Source organism: Lemur catta, chromosome 15, assembly GCF_020740605.2.
Source record: "Lemur catta isolate mLemCat1 chromosome 15, mLemCat1.pri, whole genome shotgun sequence".
Lineage (NCBI taxonomy): Eukaryota > Metazoa > Chordata > Mammalia > Primates > Lemuridae > Lemur > Lemur catta.
The window spans coordinates 21,103,673-21,117,048 of record NC_059142.1 but is presented as its reverse complement, the minus strand read 5'-3'; positions in this window follow the sequence as shown (position 1 = coordinate 21,117,048).

Sequence of the window (13,376 nt, the reverse complement as noted above, 5' to 3'; positions counted from 1 at the left end):
GATCAAAAATCCTGGCCCGCCACTTGCTAGCTGCGAGACCATGGACAACCTATTCAACCTCTCTGGACCTCAGCTTCCACCTCTGTAAAAGAGGAACAAGGGCATATGTCTGCATCTCAGAGCTCCTTGGAAAATTAAACAGAATCTAACTTCTACTAAAGCGTTCTCCGAGGTAGGATCTTATGTCTACTGAGAGACATAGCTATATGCAATGCCACCTCCTCAGGAAGCCCTCCTTGATACCCAGTCTTGAGCAATCTCGACATCCTCTGGTCCTCCTAGAACACTGATACAGGATCTGTCCATTTCTTTTGGCCTTCTGCACATTTTTTTTTTTTTTTTTTTTTTTTTGCGGTGGGTATCTAGCTCTGTCATCTAGGCTGGATGCATAGCTCCCTGCATAGACCCTGACGGTCCTGCTCCCCGGGCCCAGGGTCTTGGTGTCTTCCCTCCCACCCAGGCGCGCCCCACGCCCTCGCACACAGACATCCCGCATGCGAGGGACCCCAGACCTCCCTGCATAGTGGTGGGTTTCAGAGCTTCCTGCAGCCTCGAACTCCTGGGCTCAAGTGATCCTCCCTCCTCAGCTTCCCGAGTAGCTGGGACTACACGAACCGCGTGCCACCACACCCAGCTAATTTTTCTTATTTTTTTGTAGAGACAGGGGTCTGTGTTGCCCAGGCTGGCCTCAAGCTATCCTCCCACCTCTGCTTCCCAAAGCGCTGGGATTACAGACCTGAGCCACCGCACTGGCCATGGTCCTGAGTACTTTTTTTTTTAAGCAAGAAAATGAGGTTTATTGAGGAGAGAAAGATAGGATTATAGAGCAAGAGGGAGATACAGGTTTACAGAGCAAGATACATCGTCCACAGATGACGACCGGACCCATTGTCGTAGCAAAAGAGCCTGAGCACTTTCTATCTATCTTGCATCACACTTATTTATATACTTGTGTTAATTTCACCCCTTGCCACCAAACACTTGGCCACACTAGAAATTTTCACCTCAGCAATTTTATTTCTGTATCCTTCATAGCTGCTAGAAACAGCACCTGAACATTTTTAGAAATCCAATAAATAGTTGCATGGTTGTGTTCACCAGGAAGTGTGGTTTCACGGAGGTGGACACAGCTGGGCACATTGATCTGTGAAGTTCCATCACCATGAGGTGACAGCAGGGTGTAGGTGGTCTTGAATTTGGGCATTTCATTAATCCCCTTCCTCTGTTCTGGAACCTTGTCACTCCTTGACATCATCCTTGGTGACTCCTGGAACTCCTGGTAAAATATATACTGTGCATCCTTGCTCTCTCCTCTGCAGGTAAACACCCATCTATTATATGCACGTGGCTTAATGCACACAGATGATGGGTTTCCATCCCGATAAATTGCAGCTGATATTCTAGCTGACCTGTCTACACCCGCTTTCAACACACATGCACAGGGCCACCTGGCATAACGGAATGAATCCAGGAATCCCGAAATTCAGGCTTTAAGCGTTGGTTCCATCACTGACCAGCTGTTTGTCCTTGGGCAAGTTCCTTTGCTTCTTTGAGCCTTGAACTCCTCATCTGTAAAATGAGAATTGTGAGATCCACTAATAGGGTTGTTGAGGTGGCACACAAAGCCCTCAAAACACAGTGGTTCCCTTGCTTCCCCTATCCCTCTGGTCAGCTCGTGGAATTGCCATTTGGAATGCTGTGTGTTATTTCCCTCCTCCCCAGGGTGGAGGAGGTCAAGCTGCCAGGACTGCAGGGGGCAGAGGAGGGGGCAGAAGATTCCCAAGAATAACCAGCCCTGAGGGGTCTTGCTTGTGAGGGGGTAAGGCCTCGCTCTGGAGCAGCCACAGAGGAAGCAGTGGGACAGCTGGGGTCAGGGGGCATGGGGCTGTTTACTAAACAGGCTGAGAGATGATTCATTTCCGTTGCTTTAGATGAAAAAAGAGACAGAAATAAATCTCCCAGGAGAAAGATGGGAAAGGCAACCTAAGGCGGGGAGAGGAGGAGAGGGGACACGGCGAGGGCATTTCTCCTCTGCCTAATGCTGGGGCAAATTGTGATGTTGGGGGTGGCTCTTCGGTGCCTCAGCCTTCCTGTTTCTGCTCCTTTGCTCCTCTAAACTGCTCTCCTCTGACACCTTGAGTCTCACCGTCTCCTCCCTGGGAGTCCCACAAAAGCCAACCCAAGAGAAAATACAGCATCTCGTTTACGGAGAGGAGCCAGAGTTTGAGAGATTCCTTTAGTTTCCCCTTTTCCCTTCCTTGTTTCTGGAGGTTTCCATTTAACAGTAATCCAAGCCTCAAGGTGGAATTTCAGGTATCCTCAGAGCAAAAGAATAGTACTGTGGTGTTTTGATTATGATGTGTTTCTTCCTTTCTTTCCTTCTTTCTTTCTTTTTTTTTTTTTTTGGTGGTGATGGGGTGATAATGGTAATTAATTATTGAGGCCAGTTGAGGTGGCTCATGCCTGTAATCCCAGCACTTTGGGAGGCTGAGGCAGGAGAATCACTTGAAGCCAAGAGTTTGAGACCTGCCTGGGCAACATAGTGAGACCCCATCTCTAAAAAAATAAGGAAAATTAGCCAGGTATGGCCTGTAGTCCTAGCTATTTGGGAGTCTGAGGCAGGGGGATCAATTGAACCCAGGAGTTTGAGGTTGCAGTGAGCTATGATTGCACCACTGCAAAAAAAAGCCCAACAACAACAATGACAACAACAAAAAACTAAAATAAGTTTTGAATGTTTTACAAAAGAGGTTCACACATTTGATCATATTTGAGCTTCATGAGCACCGTGTGAGGGCAGCATGGTATCAGGCCATTTTGCAGAAGAGAAAGCTGAGCCTCAAAGGAGTTGGAACCAAATATGGAGCGGAACAGGCCTAAAGCCAGGTCTCCTATCGTGGTGTTGGCCAGTCCTAGGTTATTTCATGAAAGCCTCCCTCCCTTTAGTCCTTTCATCCCAGGTTTTTTTTATTTATAAAAAAAAATTGTGGTAAAACTTATATAACATAAAATTTGCCATCTTAACCATTTTCAAGTGTACAATTCAGTGGCATCAATTGCATTCAATTATATTCACAATGCTGTGCAATTATCACTATTCTTTTTAAAAATGTTTCATTGACAAATAAGACTGTATATGTTCAATGTGTACAGTGTGATGATTTGACATACACATACTTTGTGTAAGGATTAGCACAATCACATTAACGAGCTCACGCTGTACCTTAGAGCCCCAGAACTTGTTCATCTTGTAACTGAAAGTTTGTAGCCTTTATTTCCACCACTATTTATTTCCAAAACTTTTTCATCAACCCAAACAGAAAGTGTAGCCCATTGGGCATTGGCCGTGGTAAAAGTTGAGCTTCGCTTCTAGGCTCAGAACCAGAAGCAGCCCCTGAGGGAAGAGTACTGCACCAAAGGCTGTCGTGACTGAGGCGGACACGGAGCACTGTGACCCAGGGTTTGAGGCCAGGGTGGGCCGAGGCAGCCTCTCTGGCGGCTCAGTCCATACAGCAGATGCTGGAGTGAGGGAGCAGATCTGGCCCTGGGACAGAGTGTCCTCTATAAATAAAGCTCCCGGGGTCCCTTCAAGCACAAACATCCAGCTCTGCTCTCAGATCACTGTCTTTGTCCAGCCAAGCCAAGCCGCAGCAGGGCTGGAAGAAAGCCTCCAACTGCATTCCCAGGAACAGGCTCGCGGTCCCCAGGGAATGGAGCACAGCCCCTTTGAAGATTAAATAATTATGTTTGTTAGCTTTAGAATTAAAGAAACAAAGCTGTAATTATTAATTATAGGAAATTTGGAAAATACAGTAAAGAAGGAAGAACACATCTCCCGCAATGATGGCCACCATTTATTCAGGGACTGCAGTGAGCCATGCACCTTACAGGCGTTATTCCATTTAACTTTCACCACAACACTGAGATACAGACTATTTTTCTGCCCATTTTACAGATAAGGCAACTGGCTGAGAGAGAGGTTGTGTCCAGGGTTACACAACTGAGGTGAGGCAGACCGAATGATGCATACTAGAGCCAGGATTTGAATCCAAGTTTGCCTGGGGCCCTTTTCACCAATCTATTAGGTTGAGCTGTATGAAATTGACTTACAAAAATGGCAATGTTGCTGGGGACAGTGGCTCATGCCTGTAATCCTAGCACTCTGGGAAGCCGAGGTGGGAGGATCATTTGACGTCAGGAGTTTAAGACCAGCCTCAGCAAGAACGAGACCCCATCTCTGCTAAAAAAATAGAAATTAACCAGACAACTAAAAATAGAAAAAATTAGCCGGGTATGGTGGCAAGTGCCTGTAGTCCCAGCTACTCGGAGGCTGAGGCGGGAGGATAGCTTGAGTCCAGGAGTTTGAGGTTGCAGTGAGCTACGATGATGCCACTGCACTACCCAGGGTGACAGAGCAAGACTCTGTCTAAAAACAAAAAAGGATGGAGGAGAAGGAAGAGAAGGAAGGAGGAGGAGGGAGGAGGAGGAGGGAGGAGGAGGAGGGAGGAGGAGGAGGGAGGAGGAGGAGAAGGAGAGGAGGGAGAGGAGGGAGAGGAGGGAGAGGAGGGAGGGGGAGGAGGGGGAGGAGGGGGAGGAGGGGGAGGAGGAGGAGGAGGGGGAGGAGAAGAGGAAGAGGAAGAGGAAGAGGAGGAGGAGGAGGAAGAAGAAGAAGAAGAAGAAGAAAGAAGAAAAGTTGCAGAAGCCCCAGGCACCAGGAAGATGAGATCTTCGACATAGAAAAAGAGAAATATTAACATGAGATTACACAGCAGCACATGGTTGATCAGAAAGCTGTGGACTGGCAAATTTTACCAAAAATCAAATCGATTCCTCAGCTCCAGGGCTACCTGCGATCTGTGTTTGCCCTGACAAAGGAAGTTTATCTTCACAAATTGGTGTTTTAAATTTCTTAACAAAGAACCTAATTAAATAACTGATACATTTTTTAAAAAATGGCAGTATCATGCAGTTCAACCTAATACCATGCTTTTAATAATTCTGCCACCAACCATCAATAACATTTTTGTGAATTTCCTCTGGCCTTTTATGCATATTTAAATATGACTGGGACCATATTTTTCCTACAACTTTATAGTCCTATTTTACTTTCTTTACATAGTAAGCCTTGTATCATCTTATTATGGCTGTTTCATGGCATCATTTTAATGGCAACGTAATGGCGCATGGAATATATGTCTTTCTTTACTGTTGGACAAAGAGATCGTGACTGACTTTTTGCTGTTAATACATAATAGCGTAATGAGTATTTTTGTGCCCAAAGATTTTCTTATCTTTAAAACTGTATCTTCAAGCATCACATGCACTGCAACTGCTTGCTGTTTTACTGGTCTCCCTCACTCCTCAAAGCTTCACGAGGACAGGGGTTGGGTCAGTTGTGTTCTCCGTATCCCCAGCACCTGCCTGCCACATAGGAAGGATTCAGTAAATATTTGCTGAATAAGCAAAGAAATGAGTATTGGTAAAAAAAAAAAAATAATCATAATAAACAACGAAGTGAGAGGACTTGGGATCACAAAGTGCTGTCCTCTTTTTGAAGGAAAGAAATAGCAGGGAAGCAAGTGAAACAGCTGACCGTCAAGCAGAGGGTCTGATTGAGTTTCCTGTATATTTGCATGTTCAATGTCACGTTGTTTTCAACAACAGGAACCAGCTCAGATCCCAGAGGAACTCCCCGCTGCAATACTGCCAAAGTGTTTGCTCATTCAGTCATTAAATATTTAGGGGGCACCTACTATGTGCCAGGCACTGTTACGGATTCTGGGATATAGCCATGTAGCTGGGGATAGAGCTGCCTTCATGGAGCTTACCTTCAAGTTGGGGAGATAGAATATGAACAGAGAAGCAAATATACATATTAATGTATATAATATGGGGCAAGAGTGATAAGTGCTATAAAGAAAAAAAAACAGAGTAAGGGGATAGAGAGGGATAGAAGATGCCATTTTGATAATGAAGTCAAGGGAGTCCTCTCTGAGGAGGTGATATTTAAGCAAAGATCTATCTGAAGGAAGGGATCCAGCCAACCTGGCAGCTATCTGAGAGAAGAGTGTCCTAGGAGAAGGGAACGGCTAGTGCAAAGGCCCTGGGGTAGTAACGTGCTTGGTATGTGCTTTGTCCACCTCCTTTGAACACAGAGCTGTCCAACTCTATGCCCTTGTGCCTTGTTGGTTGATCCAAAATGTTGGTTGATCCAGTTATATGAAATATCCGGAATAGGCAAATCCATAGAGACAGAAAGCAGATTAGTGGGTGCTGGGGGCCAGTAGGGGTGACTGCTTAAAGGATATGAGGATTCCTTTTGGGGGGATGCAAATATTCTGGAACTAGACTATGGTGATGGTTACACAACACTGTGAATGTACTAAATGCCACTGAATCGTACAATAAAATGGTTAAAATGGTGAATTTTATGTGACATGAACTTTGCCACAATTAAAAAAGATAGTTGAATTGAGTGGAGTTGACACACCCATTTACACAGGCGGTCCAGTTTATAGGAATTTGCATTGTGAATAAAATGCGATGACCCAACAGAGATCCAGAAAGCTGCAACATCCATTTGTGAAATCTGAAGTGTCAGAAAATAAATTCTGAATAGACACAGGATTGTTTGCATTTTATATTGTTACCTGGAACACTGAGTGAGAAGTTAGGCATAGAGCTTTAGTCACAACTATAACTGAAGGGATTAGAGTGACACCTGTTGGAAATTTGATTTGAAGACTGGGATGCTCTTCTGTGGAACTAATTTTAAAACCGGGTTCAAAAATCCAAAACCAGCTGGGCGCGGTGGCTCACACCTGTAATCCTAGCACTCTGGGAGGCCAAGGCGGGAGGATGGCTCGAGGTCAGGAGTTCAAGACCAGCCTGAGCAAGAGCGAGACCCCTGTCTCTACTAAAAAATAGAAAGAAATTATCTGGACAACTAAAAAATATATAGAAAAAATTAGCTGGGCGTGGTGGCGCATGCCTGTAGTCCCAGGGACTTGGGAGGCTGAGGCAGAAGGATCGCTTGAGCCCGTGAGTTTGAGGTTGCTGTGAGCTAGGCTGACGCCACGGCACTCTAGCCAGGGCAAAAGAGTGAGACTCTGTCTCAAAAAAAAAAAAAAAAAAATCCAAAATGTCTCTTTCCTTTAGTTATACCCAAATCAATCACCTAAGGGGTAGTCTTATCAACCATCTGGGTATTTTCTTCTTCAGGTAGTTTCTTAGACAATCACAGCCCATTTCAGTCTATTAATATATAATCAATTGTCCAATTAATAACATCTCTCATTGTCTAACATTCTCTATTTTACCAATCATCTATATAATTTTATTTCCACAACAACCCTGTATGAGTGGGGTTTTTCTGTTTTTTGCTTGTGATGGAGCCTCGCTCTGTCACCTGGGGAGAGTCCTGTGGCGTCATATTAGCTCACTGTAACCTCAAACTCCTGGGCTCAAGCAATCTTCCTGCCTCAGCCTCCCCAGTAGCTGGGACTACAGTCACATGCCAAGACCCTCTGCTAATTTTTCTATTTTTTTAGTACAGATGGGGTCTCACTCTTGCTCAGGCTGGTCTTGAACTCCTAAGCTTAAGCGATCTTCCCACCTCAGCCTCCCAGAGTGCTAGGATTACGGGTGTGTAATCTGATTTTTATCACCATAGATTAGTTTAGTTTGTTTTTGTACTTTATATATAACTGTGTGGCTTCTTTCACTCAACATTGTATTTGTGAGATTTATCCATGTTGTTGGGTGTAGTTGAAGTTTATTCATATATACACAATAATCTGACATTGAAACATTCCAGGTTTTGGCTAATACGAAGAGTACTGCTAAGAACATTCTTGTAATTAGGTTTAACCATGTGAAATTGCCATTTTTGTAAATCAACAACTGTCAAATACTGGCAATTTTATATGTATAATTCAATCTGTTACATGTCTTTTAGTGCAGGTATGTTTGCATTCTGATAGATATACACCCAGGGGTCAGATTGCTGGGCCATGGGATATACACACCTTCAGCTTTAGTAGGTATTGCCAAACAGTTTTCCAAAGTGATTCTACCAACCCACCCTCCCATCAGCAAGTATAAGATTTCTAGTTATTATACATCCTTAACACTCTGATTTATTGATATATCAGCATTATATGTGTTTTCATTTTAGCTATTCTCATGGGTGTGCAGTGGTATCACAATGTGGCTTTTTTTTTTCTTTTTTGGAGACAGGGTCTTGCTCTGTGGCCTAGGCTAGAGTACAGTGGCCTGATCAGAGCTCACTGTAGCCTTCAACTCCCCAGCTCAAGCGATCCTCCCACCTCAGCCTCCTGAATAGCTGGGACTACAGATGCAAGCCACCATGCCTGGTTAACTTTTCTATTTTTTGTAGAGGCAGGATTTCGCTCTTGCCCAGGCTGGTCTCAAACTCCTGGCCTCAAACGATCTTCCTTCCTCAGCCTCCCAAAGTGCTGGGATTACAGACATGAGCCACCATGCTCATGCTACGATGTTGTTTTAATTTGCATTTCCCTGATGACTAATAAAGCTGAACACCTTTCATGTTATTGGTTATTTGAGTGTCTTCTTTAGGTGAAGTACCTATTCAAGTATTGCCTGCCTTTTTCTTACTGATTTGTAGAAATTTCAAAAATATTTTCTGGATATAAATTCTTTGTCAGTTATATGTATTACAAATATCTTCCTTCACTCTGTAGCTTGCCTTCTCACTTTTTCAATGGTGTCTTTTAATGAACATTCTTAACTTCAATGAGATCCAATTTTTCTATTTTTTTCTTTATGGTTAATGCTTTTTATGTCCTGTTTAAAAAATGTCTGCCTACCTCAATGTCATGAAGTTATGGAACACTAATTTTTAATGTTTTTCCCAAACAAAATCAACCTTTTGAATTTGTCATATATGTGATTTTCATTTATTTCTTCAACAAATGCTTAATGAATCTCTAAAAGTGCCAGGCAATGTGCTAGATATTGTAGGGGATATAATTATAGTCTGTATTGCTCTTCTGCTGGGGTGCTCACTTATGGAACCAGAGTTTTAAAATTAGGATCTGAAGATGCTCAGAAAGGTGACATCACTTGCCCCAGTTCACACTGCTGCCACAACAGGATTGGAACTCAGGGTTGAAACACAGGAGTGACAGATTCCAGAGTTTGACTTTAGCCATTGAGCTCCTCTGTTTCCAGAGGGATGTTGAGGCATCAGGAATGGATTTTTGACACATTCTGGTTGGCAGTTTCCAGATCGCCTTGGGAATATGCATAGAGTCAAATAAGGGGGCAAAGACATGTAGTCAACACACACACACACAAAAAAAACAAAAACCCCACAGTTCAAGACAGTACATATTATGAAGGAGATATGGATGAAATCTTTGAGAGGAGAGAGCGAGAATACTTCTGGTTTGGGAGACAGGGAGGCAATGGGCATCCCAGTTGGCCCTTAAATGGTGAGCAGAATTTAGATTATTTCAGGGAAAGAGCATCCCAGGGAAAAGAACCGGCAGATGCAAAGGTGCAGAAGTGAGACAGCATGAAATGTGTGCAGGAACTTCAAGCCACCCAGTTTGGCTCCTGAGTGGGTGTATTAATCAGCAAGTTATCAACTCCAAATAACAGAACACTGAGCTAATGTGGCTCAAACAATAAGCTTGGCCCATCATCTGAACAATGTTATCAAGGCTCTGGTGCTATTCGTCTTTCTGCTCCTCATGCCACGTCAGCACTGTCTGTCGACGGACAGACAGCTGCTCCTCTCAGCTCTTCCTCCCCTAAAGGGAGCCACAAGTAGAAAGGGGAGGTCGCTGGTTCTCTTTCCACATCTCTCTCCTACTCTTTATCAGGACATAAAACATTTCCCTGATATGCCCCAAACAGAATCATATCCCCTTTTATCTTAATTGTTAGCACTGGGAAATGGGACTACCATTAACTGGTCTACCTTCTCTCAGGACATGGCCACCTGCCCACAACCAGGGACCTATCAGAGGAAGGAGGAGAGGCAGCACTGTAGGTGTTGAGTGCCACAGTGGGGTGCCTGGTGGTGAGCAGAGAAAGAGCTGGAAGGTTTAGGCGAGGCCCCATCATGGGGCAGGAGCTGGAGCACTGGGACTGCTGGCCAGGACAGGTAGCATGTGTGTGGAGGGGGTGAGGCTTATAGAAAGCTGGGAAATCAGGTGGGTGGGTACTACAGGAGCCCAGGTGAGAGACAGTGAAGCTCTGATTAGGATGGCCATCGTGAGGGAGAAGTGAAAAAGACATTTGGCAGGTCAGGCTGATGGAATTTCGTGTATTTTAAACTGCAAGCTGCCACAAAATAGTGAAATTAATATCAATTTCATGGCTCCAACTAACCCAGCTTTTAAAAAAAAATCCCTTTCCTCCTCAAAATCCTTTATGTCTGAGGCCGGGTGTGGTGGCTCACGCCTGTAATCCTAGCCCTCTGGGAGGCTGAGGTGGGTGGATCACTCAAGGTCAGGAGTTCGAGACCAGCCTGAGCAAAAGCGAGACCCCCGTCTCTACTAAAAATATGGAAAGAAATTATCTGGCCAACTAAAAATATATATAGAAAAAATTAGCCGGGCATGGTGGCACATGCCTTAAAAATATATATAGAAAAAATTAGCCGGGCATGGTGGCACATGCCTGTAGTCCCAGCTACCCAGGAGGCTGAGGCGGTAGGATCCCTGAAGCCCAGGAGTTTGAGGTTGCTGTGAGCTAGGCTGACGCCACGGCACTCACTCTAGCCCGGGCAACAGAGCAAGACTCTGTCTCAAAAAAAAAAAAAAAAAAAATCCTTTATGTCCTTAGTCACTTTAACTTGACTTTATCTTGTTTCCTTTTACATCTCTCTGAAAATTGCTTCTCGATCTTTTAGGGCATCTGACCCCTCTACCCACTGTAATGCTGGTGCTTCCAAGGAGTTCCATCCTTGCCTCTCTGTGCTTTTCTTACACGACCTCTCCTTGGCTCATCACATCTTCCCTCACGGGTAAAGTACCATCTATCCATGCTGACGGCCTCCACACCTATGCCCCAGCTCGGCCCTCTTGCCTAGCTTCAGACTTCCCTGTCTATCTACTGGATATCTCCACTCAATGTCCTGCAGGTTTAAAAACAGACCAGTTTTGTTTTTTTTTTTAAAGAAGGAAATAGAAACTATCAGTGTGTATCACATGTAAAAACAGAGCATGTTTTTTTTTTAATGAAACTTTTGTTTCACACATGTATTTATGTGTCCTACGTCACAGTCAAAACAAGTTTTATTTATTTTTTATTTTTTTGAGATACAGTCTTGCTTTTTTGCCCAGACCAGAATGCAGTGGCATCATCATAGCTCACTGCAACCTCAAACTCTTGTGATTAAGCAATCCTCCTGCCTCAGCCTCCAAAGTAGCCAGGACTACTGGTGTACTCCACCACTCCTGGCTAATTTCTTTTTGTAGAGACAGGGTCTTGCTATGTTGCCCAGGCTAGTCTCAAACTCCTGGCTTCAAGCGATCCTTCCACCTCAGCCTCCCAAAAGCTGGGATTACAGGTATAAGCCACCATACTCAGCCTAAAAACCTTTAAAAACATGGAAATTAGATGACAGGCTAGATATAATGATGAAAGGAGTAGGAGGAGCCAGGGACATCTGCATCTGGATGACAAAAACAGGGAAGTGAAAAGTTAGTTTCTGGAGGAAGATGAAGACTTTCATTTTGAATGCACTGATTCTGGTTTACAGTAAATCGTGCACAGTGGTTGTCTCTTTCCCTACCACTTTCAGCCTCTGGTCAAAGTGTAATCCTGAATGAATCCTCTCAGGAATGAGGGTGTTTCCCCTACAGGTCATTAATTATTAGTTCTCAAGAAGAGGTGATTCTTTAACAGGGAAGCCAACATTTTCTTGAACTCTTATTTTGTGCTGGGTTCTCTGCATCCAGTTTCTTGTTAATCCTTCAAGCAGCCCTGTTAGGCAAGTACCATTATTTCTGTTTTACAAATGAGGAAGCTGAGGTTCAGAGGGGATGAGAAAACTGCCTATGGTCATGCAGTTAGTACGCGATAAATTGTGTCTTGCCAGCAAACCACACCATCTCCAAGAGCATCACCAGGATGCCCTATGGCCTCATGCATTAGTTTCCCGTGACTGCTGGAACAAATTACTACAAGCTGGGGGGCTTAAAACAGCAAAAAGTTACTCTCTCACAGTTCAGGAGGCTAGAAGTCCCAAATCAGGGTGTTGTCAGGGTTGGTTCCTTTAAAGGACTTTGAGGGGAATCTGGTCCATGCCTCTCTCCTAGCTTCTGGTGACTGCTGGCAGCCCTTGGCCTTCGTTGCCTTGATCTATCACTCCAATCTCTGCCTCCATCTTCAGATGGCATTCACATGCCTAGCTTCTCATGAGAACAACAGTCATAATGGATTAACCCCTGCCCCAGTCCAGTGTGACTTCATTTTAACTCATTACACCTACAATGACCTTATTTCCAACTAAGGTCACATCCTGAGGTACTGGGGGTTAGGACTTCAACATATCTTTTCTGAAGGATGCAACTCAACCATAACACCTCATTAAACTGAATAAGCCCTGGAGTTAAGAGCAACTTATTTCCTCCTGACTTGGAGGATTTTGCATAAAAAGTTGATGTTCATTTCTTGCTAGATTCCTAAATTCCCCAGACACTGCCAAGATTACTAGACTTTCTATGAGTAATTCTTCTTAATGATTTCCCACATCTCCACTGCCTGCTAGACAACATCCACACGGACAGTCACTCCGCTGCCACTTCATGAGAAATATAAACCTATCATCTTTCTCTCCTTCTTGAATTCCCTGTTTTCCACACAACTGGCTAACATCACCCCCTCTTCCAGAAACAACCCTTTTCTTTCCACTCTCCTCACATCTCCCAGGTTCAGTTCCTTACGGTTGTCACTGTCATGGGAGGATACACTACCTTCTCAACTCCTCTCCTTGCTTCCAGGCTCTTCACCTCCAATCCAGCCCGTATACAATATAAGGCCAATTTTCCAGAAACACACCTCAAGGCTGACCCCACAAATCAAAAATCTCCGGGGCTTTGGGACAACCTGGTGGAGTTATTCAACTGCTCCACTCCGCATTCAAGGACCAACCAAACTTGACGCCAGACTATCTCCCTCCATCCCTTCCCAATGGAATACTACTCCCTGTGCCAAAGCCATCTCCTCCTCCCTTGCCCTTCCCTAGTCCCTTACCTGCCCTGTTTCCCTGCAGAATTCTGAAACACCGCGGATCTCTCACGGTCATTCCCTTCTACCTGGTGATGTGGTTATTTGTACCGCTCCTCTCGCCCCAGGATGGGCCTAATAGGGGCTCCTCA